Genomic DNA, 20,345 nt, shown 5'->3' on the forward strand with positions numbered 1-20,345 from the left:
AGATATAAACCTGTTACCTGTGATAAAAAATAATATATTGAAATAAGCTCTGACAACAAAACAGGATAATTACACTATTAGAAGTGTTAGAATATGCTATAAGAAAATGAGAGTTATAGTAGTAAATAGAGCACAGAGCACCACACTGATAATTTTTCATAAGTAGAGAAAAATTTTAAATCTAAATAGGTGCAAAAGCAGAGGTTTGCATCAAAGTGTGATCCAAGTCCAGGGTGGTCCCCGGCTGATCAGCACGTCATAAGCAGGATGGTGGGCAGTTTTAGAGGAGTGAGTAATATCACTAATGTTGTGCAAGTTTGAACCAGCAGATTAATTACGAGTTTCCCAATAATCCTATTGGGTTCTTAATGATTGCTATCTTCTTCACGACTGTAATGTGCACTACATGAAGACTGTTTGGTTGGTCTCAGCTAACATTCAGGAAATGGGGGCAGATCATCCAAATTACAAATTCTCACTTGCATCTAATTGTTCATTTTTTTTCAGGTCGCCTATTTCATCATTAGGACAACTGCAAATCTAGACCAATATTTTAAAACTTAGCAATGAAACAGTAACGTTAAGTGTAACTCGGAGTGAAAGTATAAATGTAAACAAGGTAACAGGAATCCGGTACAAATACAGAAGATAACATGAATGTGTTGAGGTGATTAAACCTGAGAAGAGGATGATGTGGGCAAGCAGACCACAGGAGATAAGTGTTTAATGACTGGCAACCCCCTCACCTCCAGTCCCAGGACCTTATTGGTTATGAAGAAATATCAGAGTGGTGTGAAGCCCCAGTGAACTTCTCTTTGGTTAACATCCTCCTGGTTTTTATTGCCACCTTTGTTTATAATGATCAAATTTATAGTCTGTCTCAAAACAATGTATGGAAATGTTTGAGTTACATTCCAAGTCCAATTGGTATGATGTCAGACTCAAGTGCAATCAATAAAGGGGATATGTATTTCAGAGGTTCTTGGTGCTTAGAAACCAATCACGATGCCCTGATACCAAACCTCTTAGCATTATCGCATAGAGAAATTTACAAACTTAAACAGCAGGAGGTAAGCAAAGGTATAGCTTGCAATTTTTTCATCTTAAGTCCTCCTGTTCAGGAGTCGGTATGGAAGCCTTGGCATTTTGACACAACTCTATTAGTTCCTCTGAAATGGTCTCTCTAACACCCAACTCCATAACCATCAACACAAAGTAACTGATTCGACTCTCTTCCCCTCCTCTGTTCTTAACTTTCTTCATAGTCTAAGTCTCTACATTACTCGGTAACGTAGACCATGATAGGAAATTACCTGTTTTTATTGTACATTTTTATCTGCACTTTTCTAATAAATTTTATTTACTGAGTGCATCACTTGTTACTCCACACCATAAACACAATGTTTACGGTATATTATGCAAAATGTACCCGTTCCTGAATACAAAGCTGATGCTTGTTAACAATCATATTAAATGTTTGATGATCTGGAACCAATATTCTAAACAATTCATTTTCACATGTTAGTTTGTCACTTATAATAGACATTTGACTGTGCTGTAGCTACTTAGGAAATTGGTTGGGTGTGTAGTTTGATATATAATGTATTAAAATTCACCCCATTAAAATAATGGACCCAGTTATTGTTTCCATGCAGAACATCTGTTTTATCAGGAACAGGATATGTTTAACAGGAGATCTTGCACAATAATGTTTCCAGTGTTTTTTTTTTTTTTTCCCAGAACATGCCACAAAATAATGTTGTTCCGAGCAAACATTATTAATTTCATCTCTCAAGGAGAGACAACCATCATTGTTAAGGGGCATTTCTTAGAGTAAACGTATCCTAAAGTAAAAATATTACACAATTGAGGGGAAGCTTGTAAAATTATCCACTAAGTTAAGGACCTATATGATGTTTGGTGAGAAAACAGAATGGACTATGGGTAAAATTCCACCATTATGACACTGATGGATGTCACATGATATTAATGACAAACATACAAAAGACTATCATTCTATCATGGTCTTGTGAATGTGATGAAACCCATGTGGACCTACCATTGAGCCTAAGAAATGGAACATTACAAATAAGAGTTAAAGCTAGCAGGTGTTCTGACGCACACTTGGATAAAACACCTTATGTACAGAGCATGAAACAAATCTTGAAAATGTGTCATACACACTTAAGGAAAAAGTGCTGGACAACTTTTTATTCTGTTTATCTCTAAAAAAAATTAGATTTTTTTCCACAGCGCAGTGTGAAATGAAAAAGTGTGACAGAGTCAGGCAGAAGGAGCACCAGTCATGTGTGCAGCAATAAAGGGTGTTGCTTACATGATTCAGAAGGACAGATTCAGGTCAGAATGGGCAGAGAATTTGCAGCAACATGGATCGATCTAGAGATTATCATACTAAGTGAAGTAAGCCAGACAGAGAAAGTCAAACATCCTATGATATCACTTATATGTGAAATCTAAAAAAACCCGAAACAAATGGACCTATTTACAAAACAGAAACAGACTCACACAAAGCAAACTTATGGTTATGAAAGGGGGTAGGGGAGGAGGAATAAATTAGGAGTTTGGGATTGACAGATACACACTACTATATATAAAATGGATAAAGAAAGTCCTGGGGGCTTCCCTGGTGGCGCAGTGGTTGAGAATCTGCCTGCCAATGCAGGGGACGCGGGTTCGAGCCCTGGTCTGGGAAGATCCCACATGCCGCGGAGCTACTAGGCCCATGAGCCACAGCTACTGAGCCTGCGCGTCTGGAGCCTGTGCTCCACAACAAGAGAGGCCGCGACAGTGAGAGGCCCGCGCACCGCGATGAAGAGTGGCCCCCGCTTGCCACAACTAGAGGAAGCCCTCGCACAGAAACGAAGACCCAACACAGCCAAAAATAAAATAAATTAATTAAAAAAAAAAAAGAAAGTCCTACTGTATAGTACAGGGAACTATATTCAATATCCTGTGATAAACCATAATGGAAAAGATTCTGAAAAAGAATATATATATATATATATATATATAAAAATAACTGAATCACTTTGCTGTACACCCAAAATGAACACATTGTAAATCAACTATACTTCAATTTTAAAAAATTAAAAGAACTATTGGGAAAAAAAGAAAAAAGAATGGGCAGAGAAAGGCTCCTTGACATCCCTCTTCCCTGTCCAGTCCCCAAATTAGACCAGCCCCTTCTCTGCTCCCAATTCAATGAGTGTAATGAGGGGAAGGGGCAGGAAGCCATGGTTCTGGAGTTCCAGCAGAAGGAAGTCCTGATGAAGGGGGAGGTGGAGTAAGAAGAATTAAAGAGATACACCTGATTGCCCAGCCCCTAACTACTTTATTCTGGGAATAATGGATGGTCTACTGATTCCTGATTTGGAAGTCATCACGTTGATGGAAATAATAAAAATTGTGAATACCATCAAAATCACTGAGCATGTATGTATCTTTTGGGCATGTTATGAAAAGTGATGATCCCTGAGAAATAAGATTCTTCTCTCTCTCATTAACATATTCTGACTGTTCCAGTTGCTACTGCTGTGTAACAAATCACCCACACTTAGTTACATAAACCAACAAGAATTTTATTTTGCTCACAGATTCTGCAGGTAAGAATTCAGGAAGGGCATGGAAGAAAAGGCTTATCTCTGCTCTATGATGTCTTCCTCAGCTGGGAAGATTCAAAGGGGGCGGGAGGCGACTTGATGGTTGGAGCCATAATCATCAGAAAGCTCACTTACTCACACGTCTGAAGGCTGATGCTGGCTAAAAGCTGGGACTGAAGCAGGAGGTATCAGCTGAACACCTATACATGGGTGCTTCCAGAGAGAGAATACCAAGAGAACCAGGCAGAAGTGTGTTACCTTTTTCTAAAACAATGTTACAATTTATTTTTTTTAATTTTTATTTTATATTGGAGTATAGTTGATTAACAATGTTGTGTTAGTTTCAGGTGTACAGCAAAGTGATTCCATTATCCATATACACATATACAAATACACTATCTATAACGGAATCACTTTGTATACCTGAATATAACATTCAGGTATACCTGAATCACTTTGTATACCTGAAACTAACAACATTAGTTGTTGGTTATACCTGAATACCTGAAATTAACAACATTGTTAATCAACTATACTCCAATATAAAATAAAAATTAAAATAAAATATATAATCCAAAGGGCCTATGTATAGCACAGGGAACTCTCCTCAATATTTTGTAATAACCTAAATGGGAAAAGAATTTGAAATAGAATAGATATATGTATATGTACTACCTATTATAACATAGCCTTATACAGTGTCACTTCTGCTGGACCCACAAGCCCTTCCGGAGGCAAGAGTCCGAGCCCCATCTCTCATTTGGAGGAGGGTCAAAGTCAAATGGTAAGAAGGGCACTGGGATGGGAGGTATCATTAAGGCTGTTTGGAAACTACAGTCCACCATACTGACTGCCAAGGAGATGGGAGTTCAGGTAAGTTTTTGAAACCAGGAATGAGATGAGACTATTTATTCTCGACAATGTCCTGAAACATTCTTTTGTGATTTTTATAGAGTTTACTCAAGCAGCATATCATGGCAATATATTTCATCCTGAACTTATCACATAAAACAAAAAAGAAGCAGACACAGATACACAGAACAAACTAGTGGTTACCAGTGGAGAGAGGGAAGGGAGGAGGGGCAATAGATGGGTAGGAGGGAAAAAGAGTTATTAATGGTATTGCATGACATCATGTGTGTGATGAAACTTTTGAAAATTGTAAAGCACTATTGAATTTTTTTAAAAGTTGAGGTATCACAGTGTTTTAGGCTACAGTTATTATCTGTCTCTTATTTCAAACTTATTATAGAAAATCTCAATATACAAAAGGAAGGAGAAGAGTATATATAACAACCTCCCAAATGTTTATTACCTAGCATCAACAATTATCTACTCATCAGGATCAACTTTGTTTCAACTATACCTTCACCCATAATTCAGCTCCACCCTTTTACTTTGAAGAAAATCCCACACACCGTATCGTGAAATATCACAATTTTTTTTTTTTGCAGGATCTTAGTTCCCCGACCAGGTATCAAACCCGGGCCCCCTGCAGTGAAAGCACGGAGTCCTAACCACTGGACTGCCAGGGAATTCCCTCACAATTTTCAATGTTAAGGTTTAGCTATCAGGGTTTCTTACATCCTAACTGTGGCTCAGTCTTGAGCAAATGGCTCAATTATCAAGAATTCGACTCTTTCCTAGCACTGGAAAACTTTCTTTGGTCATTGCAAAAAAAAAAAAAAAAAAATCACTTTCAACAAATTTAGATATTCCATCTAAATGTTGCAAAAGAACATGAAGAAACACACTCCAACTTGAACACAACCACAGAGTTCATTAGAGAAGGACTCTACCGTTTCCCAGGTATAAATCTATCATTCTAATACTTTTTGAGTATGATATGCTCATTGACTTTGCTCTTGACAGAGTATTCTAAGCAGTATTTTATGAGAAATAACTCCAAACGTTGGTCCATGTTCAATATGGGCATCCAGAGAGCCACACAACACTGGAAGCTGAGCCTGAACCTGTAATTGTACGTTAGGGTATCATAACTTATTTAAAGTTTAAAAAATTTAAAAAGAAAGTAGATGTATGGAACTTGACCTATGAATTAAACTGCTTATCATTAAGCAACATGTGGATGCCTTAGTTAAGAATGACAAATATCATGAACATTACAAATTCTTAGTGAGTTTGTAAATTATAAACGCTTAAGGAAACCTCCCTAACTTAATGAAGTATTAACAGAGAAAGCCAAAGCAAAATATAAATATTGCCCAACATGGGTGCATGTAAGTATGTGCATAGGAAAAGGTCTGAGAGGATCTACACTTCTATTCTCTTTGCCGCTTTTTACAAGCATGTAATCTTGCATTACCTTTATTATTTCTTTTTCTAACAATGGAAAATCAGCTTAAAAATACAATCTCCAAACCAGACTTACAGTGGTGATAATTTTGCAATACATACAAATATCATATATCAATATCAAATATTATGTTGTTTTCCTGAAACTAACACGATGTTTACCCCTCCTGCTTTTCCAACTGTGAAGTTCATTTGGCTTTGAGCACTGGCAGCATTGAGGGAGGGAGAGATGTGGCAGAGAGCATGTCAGCTATACTTCAATTTTTTTTTTAAGTTGTAATAATAGTATTATACATAGTAAGAAATGAAGAAAAAAGTTTTTAAAATTAAACAAATTTAAATTTAAAAACAAATGATTAGGGCTTCCCTGGTGGCACAGTGGTTGAGAATCTGCCTGCCGATGCAGGGGACACGGGTTCGAGCCCTGGTCTAGGAAGATCCCACATGCCGCGGAGCAACTGGGCCCGTGAGCCACAACTACTGAGCCTGCGCGTCTGGAGCCTGTGCTCTGCAATGGGAGAGGCCGCGATAGTGAGAGGCCCGCGCACCGCGATGAAGAGTGGCCCCCGCTTGCCAAAACTAGAGAAAGCCCTCGCACAGAAACGAAGACACAACACAGCCATAAATAAATAAATTTTTAAAAAAACAAAAAACTTGACCTTTAAAAAAAAAATTACTTATGATATCATAAGTATATCATATGATATCACTTATATGTGGAATCTAAAAAAAGATACAAATGAACTTATTTAGAAAACAGAAAGAGACTCACAGACATAGAAAACAAACTTATGGTTACCAAACGGGAAAGATGGAGGCGGTAAATTTGGAGTTTGGGATACAGCTACACAATACCATATATAAAATGGATAGGGACTTCCCTGGTGGCGCAGTGGTTAAGAATCTGCCTGCCAATGCAGGGGACACCAGTTCGATCCCTGGTCCAGGAAGATCCCACTTGTTGCGGAGCAACTAAGCCCGTGTACCACAACTACTGAGACCGTGCGCCACAACTACTGAAGCCTGCGTGTCTAGAACCGGGGCTCCGCAACAAGAGAAGCCACCGCAATGAGAAGCCCAAGAACCACAACGAAGAGTAGGCTCTGCTCACTGCAATTAGTGAAAGCCCGCAGGCAGCAACAAAGACCCAAAGCAGCCAAAAATAAATAAACGTTTAAAAAAAACAAAGGATAAACAACAAGGTCCTACAGTATAGCACGGGGAACTATATTCAGTATCTTGTAATAACCTATAATGGAAAGGAATCTGAAAAAGAATATATATACATACATATATATATAACATATTGAATCACTTTGTTGTACACCTGAAACATTGTAAATCAACTATACTTCAATTTTTTAAAAAATAAATTAAAAATTATAAAGTTAGTTATAAAAATTAAAAATTTTAAACTGCACTCTCCAGATCCTATATATGTTTTTAAATTATCTACATGTATATGTTTATAAATGTATGAGAAAACATCTGAAAGGATTCCTAAACACCAATGGTAGTTCCTGCAAAGGCCACTGTATTTCGGAATTTTTAACATATTTTCAAGCACATATTAATTTTGTATTTTTTAAACATAATAACCATTCTAAAAAATTAAATCTGATAATAATTTTAGTTTTATCTCAACAATTAAAATTAAAACTTAAGAAATATCAAAACTTAATTTCTCAAATTAGGCCATGCCCTGTTTAAAATTCTTCAAGTGGGGCTTCCCTGGTGGCGCAGTGGTTAAGAATCCGCCTGCCAATGCAGGGCACACGGGTTCGAGCCCTGGTCCGGGAAGATCCCACATGCCGCAGAGCAACTAAGCCTGTGTGCCACAACTACTGAGCCTGCGCTCTAGATCCCTCGAGCCACAACTACTGAGCCCATGTGCCACAACTACTGAGGCCCGTGCACCTAGAGCCTGTGCTCTGCAACGAGAAGCCACGGTAGTGAGGAGCCCGTGCACGGCAATGAAGAGTAGCCCCCACTCACTGCAACTAGAGAAAGCCCGCGTACAGCAACGAAGACCCAACGCAGCCAAAAATAAATAAATAAATAAATAAATAAATAAATTTATTTAAAAAAATAAAAAAATAAAAAAAAATTCTTCAAGTGTTAAAATTTTTAGTAACTAGTGTCATAAAGCTATGCATGAATTTTATGTTTAACAATAAAGGTCCATGATGATTTTAGAAATAATCTCATATTCATAATTTGAATGAAAGAGACTAAACCATAGTATCATACAGTTTTTTTAGAAAGGAATCAGATGACAAAATTACTAGGGGAGAAAACCTCAAATCCATTTCTTGTCAACTTGGACAATTTCTGGAAATAGTTCCCTAAATGTTTATAACATAGAAGCAAAAAAAAGAACAAATGTTTCAAGATGAAATCAGTGGTTTGCCAAAACCAGAACCAAAACCAAAACCAAAACATGACAGCACGTGTGTGCTTTCACCAGCTTGGGCATGTGCACACGTGCCCAAACACGGGCAACACACACACACACACACACACACACACACACACACACACACACTATAAGGTCACACCAGTAGGGCATGGGTCAAATAGAAAACTAAGGTTCTGACCCTAATAGGCTACATTTTCACTCTGAAGTGCTACAACCCACTGTGCAATACACCCGCATCAAAAACCCACTCAGGGCAGAGTAGGAGCTGGAAAGCAAGTACCCTGCCCTCATCCTCACCCCAACTTTGCTTCCACGTTCCTGTGGAAATCCACACCTCTCCCTCCCTTAATGCTGGCAGTGCTGGAAGCCAAATGAACTTTACAGCTGGAAGAGCAGGAAGGATAAACCCCTCTCCCATCCCAGAAGCGGAGCGGGAGAACGTCAGGCGACCACCAGCTCTGCTAAGCATCAAGTTCTCCTTCTCCACCCTGGGTACAGGAAGGAGGACTCGGAAAAAGTGAAAGGACTGAGTGCTCACAACTTTCAGCTACAAGTGAAGTGCCACATGCTCTTATTAATGTGTTCAATGAATGGAGGGAACCAAGCTCTGAACTGCTGGGCAAAGTTGCTGCTGGTGGTCGATTTTAAGACGCATGTGGCGTCTCTCACTTGACAAGAAGACTGAAGTGGTGGTACCTCCCGTTGGCCGAGTCTCCTCCCCTCTTGTCTGACTCCTCCATTCCAGCCCATCAGGGTGGCATGTGTTCATTTGCCCAGGATTTCAACCTCAATGTTTTCTTAGGCGTTTTCTCACTCCCCATCACATCAGCTACTAGGAGCTGCTGCTTCTCCTTTCACAGGGCTTCTTGCATCCAGCCAACCCATTCCATTCCCACAGACACCAGCTTCTCTGCAGCCCTCCCCCTCACAGACCTGGACGGCGCTGCACAGCAGAGTGGGGGGTGATGACGTCAAGCCAGGAGAACTGAGTTCCAGCCCGGTTCCCGCTTTAGACCTCCGTTTTATTTTATTTGGTCTTTCCAATGGCAGTGAAAGAGAAATGGACCATTTGATTATCTTTAAGTTCCTTTTGGAATCTAAAACCCCAGGATGGAACAGGGTCATGCCCATTCAAGCACTACTGTCCATTAAATCTTCTTGAAATCCTAATGCTATGTCCTTGCTATTTAAAGTGCTTCATGTATCATGAGCATTAGAATCACCTGGAAGCTTGTTAGAAAGGCAGTCTTGGGCCCCACCCCAGACCTCCTGAATCAAAATCTGCATTTTACCAAGATCCCCAGGTGATCCGTTCGCTCATGTCACTTTGAGAAGCACACTGCTTTGTACTCTGTGTCATTTCTCTGTTCCAAAATTTTCCCAAAATGTGGAAACACAATACCAACAGGATAAAGTCCACATTTCTGAAGGAGAGGCCATTTGACCGACAGGCCGGATCATAAACCGGGTGCTGGGTCCAATGTCTTAGAGACCGGGTGCTGGGTCCAATGTCTTAGAGACCGGGTGCTGGGTCCAATGTCCCCTGAGTGTGTGCTGTCCTAGTAGCTTCACTTCTGCTTCCTTTCCCCCCAAACCCTAGTCATCCTTCAGATCCAGCTACAAACCCACCTCCCATTAAACCTTCGCTGCCCAACTGTGCCTTAAGTGCCATTCCTGAGGGTCCCTACGTGTAGCTACTCTTCTGCTCACTTATTTGCGTCTTATTCCCTCAACTAGACTGTAAATGCCTTCTTAACGAGGGTTCATTGTACCCACAGACAGACAGGCACACAGACACACACACACACAAACACACACACAAACAAACACACACACACAGAGTCTCACAGTCCAACAAAAACTTATTATGGACCAAGCCCCATGTGAAGTGCTAAAGAGGCAGCAGTGAACAAGACAAGGGTCCCTCTCCTCATGGCTGTTACTTTCTGAACAAGAGAAGCACTTGATGGCTATCTATTGGTTTGATTTGTTTAAACTGGATTACTTTGCCAGTAATTCTGACTCTTCCATTAATTTTTCATTCCAGTCCTACTGACTGGGACATGTATTTTCATGCTTTAAGATTTCTTTCGGGTTGCAGAGTTACATCGGTAAGTAAAAGCAATTCAACAAATATTCTCAAAAAGATCTACAACTTAGACCTATAAGAACTTAAAAAGACCATGTTGAGGTATCGAATCACTTTTAGGGTAAAATCTGTAGTGGTCTGTGTGTTCTAAATTCGGTCCCACAGCTTGTCATATCTTATTTCACCTAAATCGTTCATAGGTGAAACAGGAAATGTTAGTCATTTTCAGGCTCCTGTAAATAAGCTCACGCCCAGCATACCAAATTTTTTCTAATGAGTGAAAGTGAATGGAAAACTACTCTCATCCCACCACATCAAAGAAGAAATGTTCCAAGGAAAAGGCTTTTTTTTTTTCACAGTTGAATGCTATCCCACTAAGTGCAGCCTTAAAACCCAACTATAATGAACAGATCAGTGAATTTCTATAAGCATTGATAAGAAACCAAAAGTAGCAATTTCCACCTAGCCATTACTGCTCTGTGGTAACTGAGTTTCCTTGCTGCATTAGTCCATGTTCTCCAAGCATTTGTTACATATTTATTAGATCTCTCCACATTCCAAAAAATGACTTAAAATGCCTGATAACACTTAAGTGCAATGTTTCCTGATAATGTTAAAAAACTAATGTAAATGATACAAAGGGGGAGAAAAATCAAGATTGTGTAGTAAAACTGGTCATGAATTAGGTTAGTTCACAAAATTCAGATTATGGATTCTACACTAAAGACAGACCACACATTTGGGGCTAAGCTTCTAATGTTTAATGCAAAGGAGACATGATGGGTTAGATTGACATTATCCATCATGAGAATGAGAATTTCTCCTCTGGCTTCTGGCAGAGAGGACACTATATCACACTGACCAACATCACAAGCCACGCCCCTGCAGAACTGTCCCACAACTGCTGTAACTTCAGCAAAGCTGGAGGTAGGCCTGAGATCCCCTAGTGAAAACCAAGGGGCCTCCCAAGGGGACATTCATGAAATGCACATCCTCCTATCTACTGGAAGTACCCAGGACAGGGGCAGAACTCAGTCTGGGGAGAAAGCAGGGTGAGTTCTGCCATCTTGAAGCATGACTGTGCTAAAACACAGGGGAGAGTCAGTGAATGTTAGATGAATTGGTTAAAATCAGGGATAATTTTAATCTAAGAGTGTCAAGCTTGGTACTCTCATGCCTCATTTCAAACAACAAGGCAGTACGATTCTTTAATTTCTAAACTGTCTTAGGAAATGATATACTAGATCTTTCAGGCTACAACTTTAACAGTGTTGAGTACATAGCATGCACCAAGCATCTTGAAGAGAGGTAGGAATAAGACCTAAACCATTGCCTGATGATAGATCACTTCAATAAAATGCATCACAGTAGAAGAATGCACCTTTTACTATGAACAAAATTAACACAAGTATGTCATGTCATATAAATGTAAATATTAAAGGCACAGTGTCATGAAGATATTTTAATCATCATTTTAAAAAAGTTGTGAGAGAATTCCCTGGCGGTCCAGTGGTTAGGACTTGGTGCTTTCACTGCCGGGGCCTGGGGTCGATTCGATCCCTGGTCAGGGAACTAAGATCCCGCGAGCCGTGTGGTGCAGCCAAAAAAAAAAAAAAAAGTTGTATAATTCAATTTTTCATTTTACTAGCAGGACGTGGCTTATGGAGACGAACATACAAATGGCCCCTGCATTTCCCAGTGGTGGATACCCACGACATCCAGCCACTCTGGATGGCCCATCCAATCTCACTGTTGTGAGAACAATGTGCAGTGATCCACACTCACCAAGAGATACTCTGGGTACATCTAGTTGCTGACTGGGATTGATAAACCTGCGACAAACGTCACAGAAAGCAACTAAACGGGGTCCATTTATTTTTAATTTCTCTCCGTGTCTCTTCATTTGCTCTTTCATCTAACCACTCCTTAATTTAAAAAATAGTTATTGATCACACACCTTTTGCTAAGCACTGTTCTAGTCAAGAAGGATGAAACACTGAAAAAAGACAGTTGCTGCCTTCATGGAGCTTACATTCTAGTGATTTCTAAAGTCACTCATGGGAATCATTTGCACTTAATGTCTAAATCACAGGCCCAGTATTCCTTCTGTTCTAGCACCAGGCAGCTGATACCGGGACAGTTGTGCTCAGCTTTGGATGCCATATTTTCCAGATGATAATGAAAACCAGGAGAACCTTCACTAGAAGGGTGTCTAGAAATGGAATCATATAAACGAGATCAACGGGAGGACCTGGAGCTGTTTACTCAGAGAAGGGAAGGAGAATGCAAACATGGTAAGGGCTTCCAGGAAGAGAGGGCTTCCAGGGAGAGAGGGCTTCCAGACAGCCGCCTTGTGCCTCTTCCCATACAGCACAACAGTGACAGGCTCCTGCACACTGAGACACTGAGGAGGGGTTGAGTGAGAAAACATTTATTACATGTTTAAATAACATATACTGATTATACCAGAGTAGTAGCGAAAATGTTAAATTTTTCCTGCTGCATACGGGATCTTAGTTCCCCAGTCAGGGATGGAACCCGTGCCCCCTGCAGTGGAAGTACAGAGTCCTAACCACTGGACCGCCAGGAAAGTCCCATGAAAATAGTAAATACTGAATTGGTACAAAACTTCCAAATAAAATCTTTTTAGTTTTTTAATAGAACTTCAAGCTTACTGAAAAATAACTTAAAAAAAAATTAAGTTATATGATTGAAATGAGTGTAAGCTAAGTTAGGCCAAAACTTTTACTGATGAGCTCTTACCACTCTTGTTGGTCATTACTAACGAGGAATTTTATTCACACAACTAAGTCATCAAAATTGTTTTGTCCATTTCTATATCCACTGAAATACTTATGGCAAGTTACACTGCAAGGATCTAACAGCACTTTGCCTAATGTCACAGTGAACTCTCTTATGAAAATGTAACAGATTTCAAATCTAGTTAAAATTTTTCGTATTAGGTATTACAAAATGACCAAGTTCTAATGTCCATCCTGAAACTAGCTCAGCCGCACGGGGCCAGAGAGTCCCTACGCCACCGTGTCTGACCACCGCACCTTGGACTACATGCCTGAACCTTGCCCCAAACTCCTTCAACAGCTCCAAGTCCCCTTGACCATGATGTACGGCAGCAGAGTGCTGGGCAACTGGCTGATGAACCGGGCGCCACCACTGAGCTTGCTGCCGGAGGAATCGCCTATCAAGGTCCCTCCTTGGGACCATGCTCCAGTGAGCCCTAGAACAGAGGTGCCACACTTAGTACCCTGCAATCCCCTGGAGGGCCTGTTCGACACTATTGCTGGGCCCCTCCCCAGAATTACGGATTCAGCCCATCTGGGATGAGCCCTCTAATTTGCACTTCTACCAAGTTCCAGGTGACGCGCGCACTGCTGGCTGGGGAGCTACACTTTGAGAACTGCTGCCCCAGACAAGGCTGCTCAGAGCTGACCCTAATGTTGGATTCAGTGGCCTGGAGGCTGAAGGGATCAGTATACCCTGAGTCACACCTAAACTCCAGCCTGGTCTTCACTGCTCTAGAAGGGGATGACCAAGACTAATGATGCTTTATTTAATTTAATTTATTTATTTATTTTTATGTTTTGGCTACACCATGAAGCTTGTGGGATCTTAGTTCCCCGACCAGGGATTGAACCCGGGCCCTCAGCAGTGAAAGCGAGGGAATTCCCAAGATTGATGATTTTAAAGTAAAAGGAAAGAGATAGGCTCAACATTATTTAAGACAAAAAAAAAAAAAAAAAAGGCAGGTAAAGCCAGGTGTCTGATAATAGAATGAATTATTTACAACATGTGGAATGCATATAACTGGAGGGTTTGAGCATTACCACGGGACTGTCTACTGACTGGGAGGGAGTGTTTTTCAGAAACTGATCCAGACCTCTGTCGACTACAGTGATTGTGCTGGAGTTTAATCACTGGAAATTAAATAAGCCTTTGTGGGAAAATTTACTTTCTACATTATACTTTTACAGGAAAATGAACAAGTCCTAACCCAGTGACTCACGTGCTTTAGAATGAATAATCTTCAGAAGTTGGTGACAGTCTATAACTGAACAAAACTCATGTATTCATTTATTCAACCCATATTTCCTAAGTGTCACCTCTGTACCTAGTTGACTTGCTGGGTACTGGAAGTATAAAGAATAGGCATTGAACTTCAGGAGCTCATGGTCAAGTAAGATGAACATAACTGAGAATATAAAAACCCCAAAGCTTCCATATCATCACATAAATAACATTTGCTCTGATTAGTAAGCAGACTGGGTGTCTGAATATGGGTTTTACAAAACTATGTAGCTTCACCAAACTGGAGATGCCAAATTTAAACAAATCCTCTAAGATACTGACTCACATTTTGTCATGATTTAGAGCATTATTATTGTTGTCTTTGCAGCTATAAAAATCAAACGCTATCATAACATTTAACCATTGTTCTTTCTCAGTCTTTGAATCACATTTTCAAACCATCTTTAAAAGTTTTTTAACCATCTTTTAAAATTTTATTTATTTATTATTTTTTTAAATTTATTTGGCTGCGCCGGGTCTTAGTAGCGGCATGCAGGATCTTCGTTGCCGCGTGCAGGATCTTCAGCTGCGACATGCTGGATCCTTTAGTCGCAGCATGTGGGATCTTTAGTTGTGGTATGCGAGATCTTTTTTTTAGTTGCGGCATGCGAACTCTTAGTTGCGGCATGTGGGATCTAGTTCCCTGACCAGGGATCGAACCCGGGTCCCCTGCATTGGGAGCGTGGAGTCTTAGCCACTGAACTGCCAGGGAAGTCCCAAAAGTTTTTTAAACATCTTAAAAAGCCTCAGAATCAATGACAATCACTGACAATACAGTGTATTCTGAAATCACCAGCCACAAACATTTACTTCTAAAAGAAATGGACTTTTGAATTAATAGCAATGATGTAAAACATTTAAAAACACATTGGGATTGACATATGTACACTACTATGTATAAAACAGATTCCTAATAAGAACCTGCTGCATAAAAAATAAATTAAATTAAATTAAAAAAAAAAACACATGCATAGATGTCATAGTATTTGATTAAGAAAAGTAAGAATAAAATAAAAATTGGAATCTCAGAAAGTTGAGACAACTGCCAAATTTCAGCCCAGGGCAAACTTTTTACTGCTGTATTATGAATGCTTGAAAAATCAGATTTATAATGGAAACACAGGCAGACCAAGCCCCAATGTAATATACATAAATGATATGTTTCTCTTCTTGTACAGTGATTTTCCTCCTTTCTAAGCATTAATCTTTGAATGCCTCACTCTATATATTATTGAACTTAGTTCAAAAGCAAATGAAATCTAAAATACCCATTTACTGAATGGCTAAAGTGCCATGTTGAATTATCTGTGATTTATCTGTTTCTTTAACGGTTACTGTAGCAAACGTACTTCATTGCTCAAAATTATTACCTGGTGGCACAGTTTACTCTGGTTTAAGCATAAATCTATCCCCCCCGTTCAGAACAGCCGCTGTTTTGTCAAGATCTCATTCATTGTTCACTCATCCACAACCACGAGGCTCGACTTTTTATAACCTGAAAGTGTATCTATATGTACACTGAGGTACATATAGATGGCACACATTTTTTGGAAACCAATTAAATTCACATGCACCATGACTAATACATTGGGGGAGGGGCAAGGTGGAGTACCATTTGCCCAGTACTGAGTTCGACCCCTGTGCTCACATGCCTACTTGTACCTGCATGACGGGCAGGTCAGGCACTAAACGCAGCCCTGTCTGTAGAACTATTATATCTCTTGGACATCACCGCTTGCAGGTACTACAATCACAGCAACTTAGCTGTTGCTGCTGTGGTTATGGAGAGAGATTCTGGTTTAAAATCCACACCAAGAGGAGGGCTTCCTCCTCATTTCCCGTCTCGTGATTTGGTTGGTGGAAAAGTTGGGGAAGCCGTATATTCTCCACCTAGGGAAAATTTTGCTATATACATGATAATAGACTAAATGGCTCAATATATAAAGGGTGCTGATGAATAAGAAAAACCATACTTTAGATAGAAAAACAGGCAAACGACTTTAAAACATGAGCCACAGAAATAAAGATATTAAAAAACGTGTGTTCTTAGAAATAATCAAAGAATTATGATTGAAAACTCTGAGAACACTTTTCACCAATCAAACTGGTAAAGTTTTCTTTATCCTGATAATGTTAAATACTGGGAAGTATGACATTTTAAAAAGGAGCACAGATATGTTGTTAATAAAAGTACAAACTATACAATATTTCAAGATGGTAATTTAACAGTGTTTGTGGAGTCTTTAAAATGTTCCTACTTTTCAACCTGCTAAACTCATATCTAATAATCTACCCTAAGGATGATAAATTATGAAAGTGAAGATGTACATTTAACGATATTCATTGGGAATTCCCTGGCAGTCCAGTGGTTAGGGCTCTGTGCTTCCACTGCAGGGGGCATGGGTTCGATCCCTGGTCAGGGAACTAAGATCCCGCGAGCTGCGCGGCCAATTAAAAAAAAAAAAAAGAAAAATATTCACGGTTACTTATTTTTACAATAACAAAAAGCACTTAAATAGCTTGAATTGAGGGATACATAAATAAACTATGGTCCATTCACAAGGTAAAAAGGTATATAACCATTAAGAATCACAACACCGGAGAATATTTAACAAGGGAAAAGTGTTCCTTATAGAAGGTTAAGGAATATAAGCAAGTACACAGTATGACAGCTTGATCCCAATGTGTATTTGGGTAAATGGGTGGATATATACAGAATGTAAAGTCCACTGGGGTAGGCAATTCTGTATGTTTTGTTCACTGTTGTATCCCCAGAACCCAGCAGTGTCTGGCAATTCAAAAAGTAGGTACTCACTATTTGTTGAACAAATATATATATACATACACAGACAACAGTCTGGGAGGAAATAAGCCAACATGCGGTTAAATCTGAGATGGGGGTAGGGATTAGAGGTTTAAACATAATTAGTTTGTTTTTTAGGCTTTTCTGTATTTTCTTATTTTTCTATACTGTGTATATACAGTAGAGAAAACCAGAAAGCAAGACAGAAATGTTTCTATTTAAAATGTATTTTTCCTAATATTATTCCTTCTAGACCTAGAGTCAGATTTGGTTCAAAATTTACACATATACATAGTACACTATCAAGATTCCATACCATAACTGGGACTTAGAATACCCAAGGCATAGAAGATGTACGTTAATTTTTTAAAATCTCACATGATGACTGGTTCCTTTTCTACAAATAGATCTTTGTGTGGAACACTTGTCATTTAAAGATACATTATTCAACATACAAACACACACTTCATAGTACCTTATGTTTTTAAACTGCATTATAATATTGAAGATTCTGAAACATCAATAATTTGGAATTTTCCTCACAGAAAATTTGCTTTACTTTCCCTTTCTCTTAAACTGCCTTGTCAAATTCTCCTTTTTCCCACAGCATGGAAAGATAAAATTAGAAGTACTTCCTTGTTGTCTCTTAACTAACCTCAATCACCTAAATATCACCGGGGTGTTAATTAGAAAACGGTTATTTCATATAAGATTATGCATATAATATGCACGGAGAATTTGCATGTATACAGACAGTAAGCCAATTTGCCCCTAGCAAGTAGCATTTTTTCCTTAGGAAAGCAAACAAACAAAAGCCTCAGAAGAGTACAAACAGGAAACACATTCAGACCTGATCTCCAAGGGCAGAAAACAGATGGACAGCCCTTCCCTAGCATCTGCAGCAGGACAGATAAAAGTGCAAACCCAATGACCAGTGTGCCTGGGAAACCGGCTAGGAGATCTGGCTGTGTCCCTGAATCCGACATGTCCCTCCCAAAGGCTGAAATGAACCTAGAGATATGATTGTGACTTGGAGAAGCAAGGGAATAAAGAGTCTTGCATGGTACAGTCAGGTCTGTCAAAAAAAAAAAAAAAAAAAAAAGACGTAATCCATGTAGCGATACAGTATCACTTTGAAATCACCCAAATTTTTCCTTTCTATCAAGCCAATGTACACAAACTCAAAGCACTAACACGACTTTTTCATTCATTCCATAGAATTCAACATAAAGGGGACCCAAGGATCAAAGTGCTCACCTTTACCACAAAACCCTAAGCTAGGAGAAACGGACAGCATCCTAGTATAAATTTTAAATGTAAAACATATAGATCTTGAAAGTTGCTATGAAGAGTCTCTGTGAAATATTCCAAATTTTAATCACCAGACACATTACCTTAACAACTCATGAAAATGCTAATCACACTAAAGAGAAAATGATCTTTGGAAATGGAGGATTCTTCAGTTCTTTGCCATATAGTATTCACAGAGCAATAAGTAACCCCCTCAAATCTTACCAAAAATATTTTAATGCTGGAATGAGCAATGCAGCACGGGAGAATGACTAAACAGGCAAGAGATGGAAAGGCGGGGATAATTGTCAGGCAAGATTCAACGTTGGGGAAAAGACGGGTTGCATCAGAACTGTCGAGGCCTTTGAAGTCATGATTTGAAGTCTGGAAGTTAGTGAATATTTTTGACAGACTTTTAGGAAAATTAAAGACGTTACCCTCTCCGTGGGCCTTCCCCTATCCCCTAAGACTGTCAGGTGCCCCCATCACACCATTTAACCACATTAACACTGCAATTGTCTCTATTCGTCTACAAGGATTTCACGGAAGGTTTCTGGGCTAAGGCTGCTCACCATTAACATCCCGAGACCTAGTAAAGCGCCCACAGAGATTAAGTATCTAAATGATAAATATTTATTGGACAAATAAATGAATGAAAGGTAGTAGAGTAGAGAAGACAGGAAGTGGAGAGACCACAGCACAGAAAGCCTAGTGCCTTGTACACAGGAGGAAACCAACAGATATTTATCAACTGAATTAAAATTTCTATTATGTTTTTAATCCCTAGGTATTGACATTGTATAATTTGATCCACAAGCATGAAACAGACAGTATGTTGAGAAATAAAGACAATGACAGAAACATGTTCAAGGGAGGACAGAAACCTTGTTAAGCTCTCTATATCATCCACGACACGTGTCAACGGTGTTGTTAGGGACCACACAGACTGCCATTTGTCCTTGCTTAACCTGAGTAGGCAACCAGGGGAAAAACTGGAGAGGTTTAGGGACACATAAAAACAAATAATTATTTTCTTGAAAATCCTCTCTTAAATATTCAAATGGTACCCATTGTAAAAATTGAACTGATGGATTCAGTTATCCACACAAAGGTACTATCAAGTAACCAAAGAAAGAGCAGCAACAAACTCCTTGGGGTTACCTGGTCAATAGACCTCTAAACACCAAATAATTACCAAGTGCTCATCAAGGCTTGTTCTACACTGCATCCCACTTCCCCACCTGCTGGCTGTCACTGGATCTCCACCTATAAGTTGCATGCCTGTCCCAGGGCCAGTTCTGTCTTGAGGAGCAGGTACTCCCACAGTACTTTCTGATTCATCACCATCATCAACATAATTATCATCATCACCACTGTCACCATCATCATCACCATCATCATCTTCTTAACTTCACTGCCATCATCACCAATGTCGATTAAGCCCTCACTTGGTGCCATATACCATTCTAGGCACTTTACATATATTATTTCATTTAATCATCTGGAATACCTTATGAGGTAGCAAATTTTACTATTTCCATTTTACCAACTAGGAGACTGAGGCACAGAGAGATTATAGACCACATGCTAGAAGTCTACTTGATTCCTGGGTGCACAGTCTTAATTGCTATGCTTACATCTACTGGCCCTTTGGGTCAGTGCTCCAGTGCTGACACTCAGGCTACCTTTAGCTTCCCGAGTCCCTGTCCCCCTCCCCTGCTC

The 20,345-nt window shown here is 39.5% G+C and overlaps 1 protein-coding gene across 3 annotated transcripts in view; it reads right to left on the reverse strand.

Moving 5' to 3' along the window:
- Positions 1-20,345, reverse strand: part of SASH1 (SAM and SH3 domain containing 1) — a 251,572-nt gene that overhangs the window by 98,359 nt on the left and 132,868 nt on the right. The window lies entirely within an intron of this gene.

The sequence above is a fragment of the Balaenoptera physalus genome (assembly GCF_965194825.1).
Source record: "Balaenoptera physalus genome assembly, chromosome: 9".
NCBI lineage: Eukaryota > Metazoa > Chordata > Mammalia > Artiodactyla > Balaenopteridae > Balaenoptera > Balaenoptera physalus.